This window comes from Hylaeus anthracinus, unplaced genomic scaffold, assembly GCF_026225885.1.
Source record: "Hylaeus anthracinus isolate JK02 unplaced genomic scaffold, UHH_iyHylAnth1.0_haploid 11989, whole genome shotgun sequence".
NCBI lineage: Eukaryota > Metazoa > Arthropoda > Insecta > Hymenoptera > Colletidae > Hylaeus > Hylaeus anthracinus.
The window spans coordinates 15,385,506-15,397,419 of record NW_026534337.1 but is presented as its reverse complement, the minus strand read 5'-3'; the positions used below and the strand labels follow the sequence as shown (position 1 = coordinate 15,397,419).

Here is an 11,914-nt window from a genome sequence, read left to right as displayed (position 1 = left end):
GAGAGAGAGAGAGAGAGAGAGAGAGAGAGAGAGAGAGAGAGAGAGAGAGAGAGAGAGAACGAGGGAGAGGAACACGGACGACCGCATTCGCGGGAACAAACGCGTTCTAAAGGCGATTCGAGAGGAGGGCGGCCGGCTATAACGGTGAGTGGGTGCACGCTGAAGCGCGGGGGCTTAATTAATTAGCCGGATACTTTGAGTAACAATCCATTATTACATACAAACATCCTCGGCCCCGGGGCCGAGCTGTAGCTTTATGCTGCTAATTGGCCTTCTCAAAGCTTGGAGACTCGGGCACGAGTTATAAACGCCACTCCTCTAACTCGCCAGCACCCCGACTCCGTACCTCCTGCCACCATCGCATCCGCCTTGGTTCTCCACCCCTTCGCGTCCTTCTCTCTCTCTCTCTCCTCTCCCTCCCCTCTCGCTATCCCTCTTTCCGTTTGTTCCAATCCGTCTCTATCCTTCCACCACCCACTACTCGTACACGGGTTCCTCTTTTCTGTACAGGCCCGCGCGTTCTCCACCCATCCGTTCACTTTGCTATGCACATAAAACACATACAAACGCGCGGATACGGATACGGATACGGATAGGGAATACGCGAAAGCTGAACGCGGCGTAAAACGCCACACGCACGTAAAAAGCTAGAATGACGAAGTGTTGGTGGGTGGAAGGGCGGATGGTGGGAACGAAGAGGAACAGCTCGTCGGAGGGAGGAACGGGGCAGTGGGAGAAACGGAGAAAGAACGCGGGAGGTCGAGGAAGAGCGAGAGGAACGACGGATAGCGCTAATAACGCGCTCGTGGCGCAAAAAAAGGAAGAAGTATAATTGCCAGCCCTCGTGGCAGGTATTTTTCAAATAGGACCCCGTCCGTTAATTGGAGGGCAAATTAAAGAGGCGCTGCAGAGGAAAAAAACATCATCCCTGTATGGCGTATCCCCTGGACCCCTCTTACCGTGTCCCACCAACACTGGTATCCGAGAAACGCCTCGTGATTCGTCAGACGATCTGCGCGCTCAATTTTTTTTTTTCTCCAAATGTATTTCTTCCTCTAACGACTCTTTCCCTCTCCTTTCACTTCGGCAACACCCGCGTTTGCTCCCAGTTCAATTGACAGGAATGCACCGAGAGAAATTCGTCGCGAGGTGAGAGGGTGCCTGGACCAACGAAGAAGAGGCCAAGCTTTGCGCGGAAGGGAAAGGAACCGCCATCCATCGCGCGATCAAACAGGTTGATCGAAATGCGAGATCGTCGACGAGAGAGGTTCTTTCTAACTCCGTTTCAACCCGCACCCGATTCAACTTTTCACGTGTGCACGGTTATTTGTCCCGCGCGCCCAATATCGAATCGCGATCCAACGTTGCACCGCGGTCGTTATATCTGGGGCCGGGCTGATGAAACGTTAGATAAAATTAAATTAATCCCGTCAATTTACCGTCCCATTATTTCGCGACAATGCGCGACGGTATATTGGCGACGGGCCGACGATACCCGAGTCTCAACACCCGACGATTCTGATTTACGCGGCCACTCGCGCGAGGAGAAGAAAAGTCCTCGCGCAAGAAACGGCTTACGCGAGATCAGAGATCGTCGTCGTTCCGAAGGTAACGCAATCGTAAAGTGAAAAGTTGATTTATCGGCGAGGGGCGACGCGTAAGCGTACGCGAACGAACGGGGGTGGCGGTTGAACGCGATACAGGGTCCATCGTTTCCACGCCGACTGTCTTCCGGCTCCGGATAGGAAAGCGGGAGAGCCAGGCGCGGATACGAGGGGGAGAATCCGATCGACGGACGAATCGGCGACGGATACGAGTTTTTATTCGGTCGATATAAGAGGCACCCTTCCGAGATTACGAAACTGCCCTAACAGCAATATGGGATAGCCTACCGGCCAACCGAGCCTCGTCCCGGATCGCCGCTGCGTCGTCCCGAGATACGCTGTCGCTATAGGGACAGGGCTGCCGGCTGGTTTAATAAAAATGTCAAATATAAAGTAGCCGGCGGGGACGGACGTTTAGGAAATAAATAAATGTAAAAGAAGCGCAGAGGCGAGGGGAAAAAACCGTCTCCGTGCCGCGAGGGGAAGTGGGTTACGTGTCCGAAGAAGAGAAAGAAAGAGCGGAGAGAGACGGACACGTGGTTGAAAGGGAACATAATATTCGAGAGGACCAGACGAAATTGTCTGACAAAGTTTAAATAATAGCACCCATTATATGTATTTAAAATATTTCACCCAACTCTGCTCGTTTATCGATTCGATTGCGAAAGCGAACCTAAATATTTCGAGTCGGATGGAACCGAACGGGAATGCACCTGTACCGTGAAATCTGGATGAAACGAGTGGTTGGAGAATTCGAAACGAGGGGGAAACTGCGAGGAGGAGTATCACGCTCGGATACGAGACCCTGAAACGGAACGCACCCTCTTCCTCGTCGAGTCACGTTCCGCATCTTGCCGGGTGTCCTTCGATCCGTGGATGGAGAACGCGTAACGCAGACGACGTAGCCGGAGAGTGTACGCGCGAAACAGGGTAGGGAGCGAGGCGCAGGATAGGGCCGAGTACAGGGCACGACGCCGACGCGCTGCATAACACGAGGCGGCAGACACGACTGCAATTTCGGGGTTTAATAATGATCTCAGCCGACGGCTCAAAGCTGTATCCCGTGTCATTATACTGTGAAGTGGAGAGGCTGCTAATTAGTCATTAGCGTAGGAAAAAGACACCTTCAACGGGCTCGGTAGCAGCTGCAGGACGGACGGCAACCCCATCCGACGACGGACGGTGGTGCACAGGTACGGCAAACTTGAGCAAACAGGGTGTAGCTTCTAGCCTACGTCTAATTGGACCCTAGCGACATAAGTTCTGCTAATTGAGACCAGGCCTGTAACTATCAGCCGCGCGACAAGGGCCTTCGTAAATTCGCCGAGATCGACGTCGACGGTGGCCGTGCGACGCTCGACGCTCGCGCACACACTCTACTCTCAGCGATGACTACGCAAACACGACATGCTTCCCGTCGTCTCGCGAAACGTTCAACTTTCGCGCGGGAAGAATCGGTGTCGCGTTATTTCCAACTCTCCCTCTTCGTCAAGGGAAAAGGAAGACCGCTTCGTTTGAAACCACGTTGTTTCGTGTTGTGCGCTACTTCCGGTCAGACGGATCAGATGAAGGGTGAACTTTTTGACTTGGAAGACTCGCGATTGATTTTTCACCGTTTTTAACGAGACTTCAACGTTTACTCTATTTTGCACTATACGTTCGTACCTTCGAGATGGCCTTCGTTGAACCTAATACTTTTCGTCCGCCTGGACGTGTAACGCTAATTTGCATCGTATCTACACATATATTTCATGGTCTACAAGTTATTAGATTCGCTCCAGTACGCGCGATACAGTTTGCGACCTATGACTAATTGGAAGTCGGTAACGTAGCTGCAAGTTTCGCTAATTGAGACGACCAGTTTAGTAACTACTAGAGAGCGCACCAAGGGCGTTCTCGGGGAAAGGAAATTTCTCAAGGAGAATTCGAATCAACCGGCGAACCTTAATTTCGCCCACTCTCCTTGCTCTCCCCGGCTCCTCGCCGCCATCCTCAACACCCAACACCACCCGCCCGCACGCGAGATTAACGTTTAATTAAGCATCGGCGCTCAACTACGGCCACGCCGTTGATTTCTCGAGTCATAGTTCCCGCAGATATCAAACGAGATCGCCGTCCTCGATCCGATTTCGTTCGATTAGCAAACGCTAATTGCGGAACTTTAATCCGCGTAATTATAAGCCGCTGAGTAGCGCTGTCGGAAAATTTCGCGAATCACGTTCGAACGAACGAAACGTCTCGCAGATATCGACGTTCAAAATAATCGAGGTAAACGAACTAAACGAAGTAAACGAGGGAGAATAACGCGAAACCGAAGCGAACGATGGAGGACAAGAAACGCGATCACGCGGCTCGTCGAGCGTCCCTTCCGCCCTACGGAAAACTCCTCGAAATTCGAACAATGGTAGGCCGGGAACTAAGAAAACTTGGCTAAACCTGTATCAATTTCTCCTGTATCAATTTTTAACATCATCCCATGGAAGAGTGTCGCATGCTTCTGAAATCACCCTGTATAAAATTTCAGGATTGTTCGCCGAGAAGCGAGTTTCACCAGGTTTCCTCGATATCAAGCCACCGTGCAACGGTCAGCGATACGTTCTCGTCAATGAATCTCGAACTGGAAGACGTATAACGTTTCGGAGCGGCCGCATAACGAATCTACGAGGAAAGAAAGAGCGGCGAGTCGTCGGCAGAGGAGGGAAGCAAAGGACGAAGTGTTCGGGGTCGACAGAGAGAAAGGGGAGGCAGAAGGTAGCTAGAGCCAAATTTTAATTTCGTCCCTAACAAGGGAAGGTACGGCGTAGGGTGCTCCTCGGCCCCTTCAGGACCATGGTATAACATCCTACAGAATCATTATATCGCCAATTAGAAGATAGCGGAGCTCGCCGACGCCTAACAAGCTTCCTGGGGAGACAGATCTACTCTCGATCCTGCCGTTATATGCGCAGGCAGCCGTGCCGGTGGCGCTGTCTTCGTAGCGAGCTCGTTATAAAATATTCGTCTCGTTGCGCTCCATCTCTCTTTCGCGCGGTACACACTTTCGTTGTCTTTCCATGCGCGTCAAGATATTTTCGAAGCGACAATTAACCGCCAACTACGCCAATTATCGTCGCCAAAAATAACGCGAAAGTCGCGAAAATATGAGCTACAAATGAGAGCGAGATGCTGGTTGAGAAAAGGAACGTTTCACGAAAAAAAAATTCGAAATTATTTTCGATCGTAAATCAAACTGGTTTTCGATGCGCTTTGCGTGGAGCCCGCTCCGATCGCTTTTCGAATCCCCGACGCGCAATGTTTACCGTTCCGAGCCGTGTAAAATGTTTGTACTGTAAAACACGCGTCGAATATTCCGTTCACGCAAGGGTGGTGGTCGATTCGATGGCACACGGACGCGTGGTTCGAATATCGCGATCGCCATTATCGCGTTGCGCGACGAAGACACGCGCGTCACGCGCGAAATTCGCATTTGTTAATAAGGCTTCTCCACTGTCATCGGAGAACCATTCGTTTCACGCGGTTCCGGTGAAACGCGAAATTAACTGATCGATTAATTGACCGAGCAAACGAGGAAAAGAATCGTTATTTTCCTATAAAGTTTATATCGGTCTCGCGGAAGGATACCCGTATGCTCGTACTCTAAAAAAGTACCAGTCGTTGAAAATCGGCAATTGGGAGTGTAAGAATACTTCCACGACCTCGGTGCATGCGCCAATCGACGCGCGGAATGTAATTTAAGAGGATAAAGAGAAATATTTTTGGCGAACCGGGTTGAATCGACGTAGGTGTTCGGATCGATGTCGGGTCGGTGACGCGCGTATCGCTCCCCTTTTCCGTTTCGGTGAACCCGCTAATCGGAACGACAAGAATGTTATAAAAGAAAGTTCGCGTACGAGCCGCTTCAAAGTCTTCGCCGAGGTGAAATCGACGCGCAGGGCGGCGGCGCGATACACTTTTCTCGGTAGGCAATATTCATAAATCACCCTTCAGCCCACCCCGGGCATTCTCCTACCCCCTGTTATATACGCTTAGAATAAGCACCCCTTTTCCTGATAGAGGGATGCAGCGCCGGGGTCAACTCCCTTCTCCTACCACGCTCTCCTCCGGCAGAGAAAGGCCGAGCGGGAAAAGGAAGCACGAAAGAACGAGAAAATAGGAAAAAGGAGCGAGTGGGAGTCGGAGAACGAAGGCTACGGGACTGTAGTCGAAGACGGCGTTAGTCCGTGGTACCGTGGTACGGGACTCGCTGAGAGGGGGGTGGTCTCAGATTCTATTAAGATCTCGGTAAGTCTTGTTACACGGAGAGGCCACGCCGCAAATCTCGCAATAAAACAGCCACCGGTATAACACCGATTCGAGCTACCGTCTACCGACTAGCGGGGATCCTCGATGGCGGCGACGTCGTAGACGCCGGCGACGTCGCCGCCGCCTCCTTGTACGTTGCCAAACACCCCCGACGGGAGGTCCGTTCTCCGCGTGGATACAGCACGTACACGAGCATCGGAAACGGAAGAGTCACGGTTAATCCGGGGAGAAAGCAGCGGCTATCGGTTATCCCACCGTTTCTCCGAACGACTTTAAATCGCTCGCTGTTTGATTTAAACAGCCACGGGGAGAAGAGTGCGACCAACTTCGGTCGATTCTGCGGAAGATACCGCGTCCCCTAACATTACTTAGCGTCCTGGTATCCCGGTGCTTCGTCCTGGCCGACGCAAACCGAACACTCCAACGGACGGATTTTGAGCGCAAGAGAGACCCGCTCGGAGCGGATACCTTGTCCCGTTAGCTGTCACTCGTAGGATTACGCTACGCTGCAGCGAACCGACGAGATTAAGTTTATTATTATTTTTTCTATTATTTCTATCAAGAGCGCGATGAATAAAGTTTGCGTAGAATTTTAACGAGAGTGGTTCGTCCGATCCCGTTCTACCATATTATTACGAACGTATAATCGAGGCAATAGAAACTGAAAAGACAAGTACGAAGATCGATGACGCGAGTAGAACAGGAACTGCGGAACTAAGAACCGCGCTGTATAGAAGATCGAAGGCGAGCCGGAAGAGGAGGGTCGGCCTCCGGGCAAAGGGTCCGAAATCAATCAAAACATTAATTGAAAGAGCCGAGAAGACAACGGCGCCCGGTCGGCTAAGGCGGTAGCTATGGACGGTCTTGATAATCGAAAGATATCCTCCTGGCCAATAGCCGGCACACCCGACGAACGACCAGGCAAGTCGACGAACCAAGTTTCCTCTCCTCGTTCGTTTGTTCGGGACGGTCCAGAAGCGGGGAAGAAAATTCGCGGCACGAAGAGACGGCGACGGCGGCGCGACGCCGATAGCAGCCCCGTGTCCGAGATGGGAGAAGCGGTTAACAATGGAAACAAAGTCTTTTTGGCCCGGTGACACGAAACGAGCCGTCATTGTTCGCGGTTCGAGGCGCGGAAACTCGTACACCGCGAGTCCACGATCGGCGCGTTCGACGCTCGCGCAGCCAGTGTCGGATAAATTGTTTATCCGACCGAGGAGAACTCGATCGTTCGGGTCGGTTGATTCGATTCGAACCGTAATGTACCGCAACCGTTGCGAACCGTGCAGGGACGGTTAACGAACGCGATCCTAATTCGATCGTGGACCGATGTTATTAGCGAAACGCCCGTCACCGCTTTATTAATTAATGAATAGATTTTAGTCCGTGGCGGGTTAATTATTCAACGTTGGTCGGCTTCGGTGCAACTGCAAATGGTTCTTTAACGATCGTGGGAGGGTGCCGGTACTCGCTCGACCTGTTCACGCGGAGATGAACGAGATCCGAACGAAAACTCGGCTACTAAATCTATATTTATCGTTTCTGGTTTGCTCGACGAACGAAGTAGACTTTTTGATTCGATCCCATCTCTGGGTCCGCGAGAGACGGGGGCGCCGATAAAAGCGCGCGAGCCCTCGGACCCCTCGTAACCGCGGGATTCGCGGGCCAATCGGTCTCGAAATTTTGCATTACATCCGCGGATCGCCTTATCGAATCGCCCCGCGGACGGAAACGAATTAAAGTTCCAAGTTAATTATATTCGCGTTCGCGTGCAATCGCGGCCCGCCCAGTTCGTGGCGAGCGGAGGGCGGCACGCTAAAAATTAGACCGGTAAGCCCACCCTCTCGCGCTCTCGTCTATCCAGCCACGAGGAGAATTCGTGATTCTCGCGTAACTGTGAAACGTGCGTCGGGGCACCTTAAAAAAATCTTTTAAATGGAATATTGGGGCCGACGCCCAGAAGGACGCGGCATCGCCACCTGGCGGAGTGCCCAAAGACCCGCGGGAAGCTTCAATCGCCGTAAAAGCAACGCTTCTGGATGGAAACAGGCGGAAGGGTGAAGGGCGCGGGGTCAGAAGTTAAGTTAGAAGCTCGCGCGGGTGGATCGCGTGGACGCGACGAGGATGGAGAGAAACTGGCAACGTGCAAGAGAGACGTACATACAGAGGGAGAGAAGACGGGAGAAAAGGACAGCGAACGCGATGGTCAGTCCCGGAGATACACGTTCGACCGATGCAGCCGACTTAAGAGGATTACATTTGATATTTCGATCGGGCAAAGTGGCTTTTTATTGGACATTCGGCTCTCGGAATTATCGCTGACGCGTGTCGAAAGACGTTACGCGTAGCCGGTATTATTAAATTATATCGCTACCGCGGTACCCTATAATTTCCTGACCATTGCCGACAGATACCTAATGGAAGCGTATCATCCTGTCACGAAACCAGCGAGACTCGACGCTGTGCCGATGCTTCGCAGATATTCGAAATTCGTGTACAGTGACGGGTTCGTAGGGCGCTCCTTTATATCTTTCGCCTTTATGACGTTACGCTTACTATGGAAAATTCGTTCAAATTGATCTAATTGTAGATAAAAAGGAGATAGTCACCAAATAAATCAATTGTTCAAAATTCAACGATTATCAAATTTTCAGCGTGTCCAAACACAGTTCTCCTCATGCTTTTAGTATCGCCCATTCGAGCTCGTCTACGGCCTGGTATTGGCGCTAAATCGTGTAAACACGCATTGGTAGGACGTCCCAGAGGTTTTCTACCGGATTCAAGTCCAGTTCCAATCCAGTTTACCGTCTCCATCGGTGTGAAACCACTCGCAAATGCAGACTTTTTTGTGGACGATGGCACTATTCCGTTGAAAGCTACTGGCTCGCAGACGCCCGGATTAAATTGTTTAGACACAAGTTTTTAAATCCGACACGCCCGAAGAATGCGCGGAAACGATCGATTTAAACGCGGATCGATCCATTAGGAAGGAAATGCGACGATGTGGGAAAGACGGTTGCGACGAATCCCGTTCGCTTCGAAATTGCAGCCGTAAACGTTGCAACAGCATCGGTGGCACGACACGACGCGAGGCGTCACGGTCGTACTTCTGCTTTTAGTCGCAGCTAATTAGCCGCACCAATTTGTCGGTGTAAAATAAACGTTTGCCGCTCTCGACCGTCTCCCTCGCTCCAGTTTTCTCAATTTATTTGCGAACTGCGAGCGGTGCACGGAGCACACCTCCACGCGCGCCCGATCGTCTGCCCGTGCACCAACCAAAAGCTCCTCTTTCTCCCTCTCCTGTTACTCCAACTTCAAACGAAATAATGAAGTCACTCCGTTCGAGCGGATGACTAACGAGATCGCTGCTACTAAAACTGGGGCCAATTATTGAAATTCAAACGACCGGATGCCCTTGCGCCACTGTCCTGGTGGGACGGGAGGCGGACATTCGTCGATATTCGTTAGAATCGAGTCGTAATCGATGTCACGAGGGAAAAGGATGGATGAATATCCTGGAGACTAAGACGGGCACGCCGTTTGATATGACAGTCGGTGGACATAATCGAGGAACCAAATATACTTGCAACGATATAGAACTTATTCCTATATTTATCCCTGGTGCTCTTACAGAAAAGTGATGTTAGCAAACGAAGAGATTAATACACGAAGCAATTATACCCTTAGCGAGTTATCGAGCAACACAGTCTCACCCGAACAATCGACGAGCGTGGACTCCTGGATACTACGAACGGCACTTCCGTAAATTAAATTCTGCCGAGTGCTCGCCTCGAAGGGATGAGAATTCTGTCGCCGTTATCAGAGCCAAATAAAGCGAACGAACAGGGTTTCGTTGAGAGTAACCATTTGTGCGATAAATAAAAACACCTGAAGCTGCGGAGGCAGTCGACGAAAGTAACCTAGTAATGCGAAAATTAGCGAAACAACGTGGCAGCATTTTACAGGATGCAGATTAAGTTCACTTTTAAGGAATCCCTATCGCTAACGGCAACCATACGATCGCATCGCCCGAGTGCCACCGGTAACGAGGACACAGTCTGTATCGGTGACTAGATGTTTCCATGGAACTCTCCAATCACACCATGGAAAACCGTACGATGATCGTTGGTCAACGTAGAAAGCACGGGGAATTTTATAAATTTTATGCTAAATTGAACGTGTGATTGCATTCGCTGCGAAACGTGCAAGCAAATTGATGAAATTTCAATTACGCGTCACATTACGGACTCTTTCCTCGTTATCCGCCTACGTCCCCCGCAGTTACGCTCCAATTAATCCAACGATCTTCACCGTTCGAGAAGAGCATTACAGGTTTTAACCGTGAGCGTGCCATCCCGATCAACGGGAACTAATCTACCAAGCGTTACGCTAATACTCGCATTTGAAATCGGGAAAATCGTGACATATCGGATAATTAAAAAAATTGCATCGGATTTACCTGTCAACCTTCCAAGTCCGAGCCAACTCCTCCGTGGATTCCCTCCGTCACGTGACACTACACCAGCCGCGTAAAACAACGTTCACCGTATGACATTTCGGTTAAGTTTCCCATCGGAACGAAAAATTCATTCCCCCAACAGAGTTCAATCGAAGACGTCGCAACTGACCGGCGAGTGTTTACGTCGAACGGTATGACATTCCGCGTCTTGATCACCGCGAACGAGAAACGGAGTACCGGACGAGAAACTCACGAAACCGCCAGACCAGCGGCTGGTTGTAAACTGCCGAGTACCGCGTGCGACCACGGCACGCCACCGAGAATGATAAATCCCCACTACCCTCGCCACTCACCCCTCCAAAATCCCCGCTCCGAATCCCGCGATCCCACCACTGCGGGTATCATTGCCCCCGCCGCGGCTGTTCGAGGTTTCCCCCTCCGAACGCCCGCACTCGATCGTCAACGCACCCGTATCCAAACCCGAGGAACTCGCGCGGTCAGAAACCCGTATTTGCGCCAGCCATCGAACCCGCACTCGCTGCCCCACTCGACTCTTCGTTCGCGCTGCCGCACGGTTTAACTGCTACTCGAGCGGAATTCTCCGCGATGCGGAGTAGCGCGGCGTTCACGCTCGGCTCCGATTAAGACGGCACACGATTAATCGCTCGAAAGCGCGGCTCGCGGTGGCCGGCCAGCGTTCCATCGATCCAAGCACCGCTGCCACTCACGGGAAACAGGGGTGCGAGAGCGACGCGGATGTAGGTAGATCCGATAAAGGGGGATCATTCTACGGTCGATTCCAAGAGGTCTCCGATGCTTCGGCATTTGACTTATATAAGTTAATTAAAGGCGAGAATTACAATGACGATCAAGGGGTTGGTCGGAACGGCGATAGACAGACGCAATGAAAACGTTACTTCGATGTCCGGTTTACTAACCATACGGGCATCGATCGCAGGAGCGACAAAAGTGTCTCCAATTACCGCCCTTTCGCGGATAAATTGCTAAAGGGATTGTTCGCGTCGAACGAAAGTGTGCGCTACTGCACACGCGGGAGAAAGCGAGAGTAAGCGGACAGGAGGCGAACGAAGCTAAAGGGCGAGAGAGAAGGGGAAACGGAGGTTGAGGGAACAACGCGATGGATCGCAACCCGAGTCCAGACATAGCGACGGAGGATTAACCACCGAAGCGGCGTGCTCTCATCGTGGAAATCCACCCCTAATGTCGCCCCTACGAGCGTTCCTCGACGCGAGGAGAACGCAGGGATGGCATCCCTACTATATGTCTGATTCTCCTGGCGGGAGACGCGTCTACCACCCCTACGAAGCCACACCTCCCATTACAAAAATTACACTGGCCGCTGATTTAGTGTTCTGCGCCGGTTCTTCGAGGGGGTGGTCGCGGAGCGAAAGAGGAACAGGCTTCGGGAGCTACCGTGGCGCGCGAGGGTTCCTCGCAAAGTAGGGTGGGGACGTAAGTAATGAAAGGGTTGCCGCCGTCGGCTTCGAGAATCACGGAATCATTCGGCAGATTAAATTAGAAAGGCTAC

At 51.6% G+C, this 11,914-nt stretch overlaps 1 protein-coding gene across 3 annotated transcripts in view; it reads right to left on the bottom strand.

Moving 5' to 3' along the window:
* Positions 1–11,914, bottom strand: part of LOC128887520 (LIM domain only protein 3-like) — a 50,447-nt gene that overhangs the window by 9,393 nt on the left and 29,140 nt on the right. The window contains exon 1 of one of the 3 annotated variants that reach the window (XM_054143514.1): positions 10,366–10,650. The exons of the other annotated variants lie outside the window; for them this stretch is intronic. The gene's annotated coding sequence lies outside the window, so the exon portion shown is untranslated. Of the gene's footprint in view, positions 1–10,365; positions 10,651–11,914 lie in introns of those variants that run through there. 3 annotated transcript variants of the gene reach the window in all.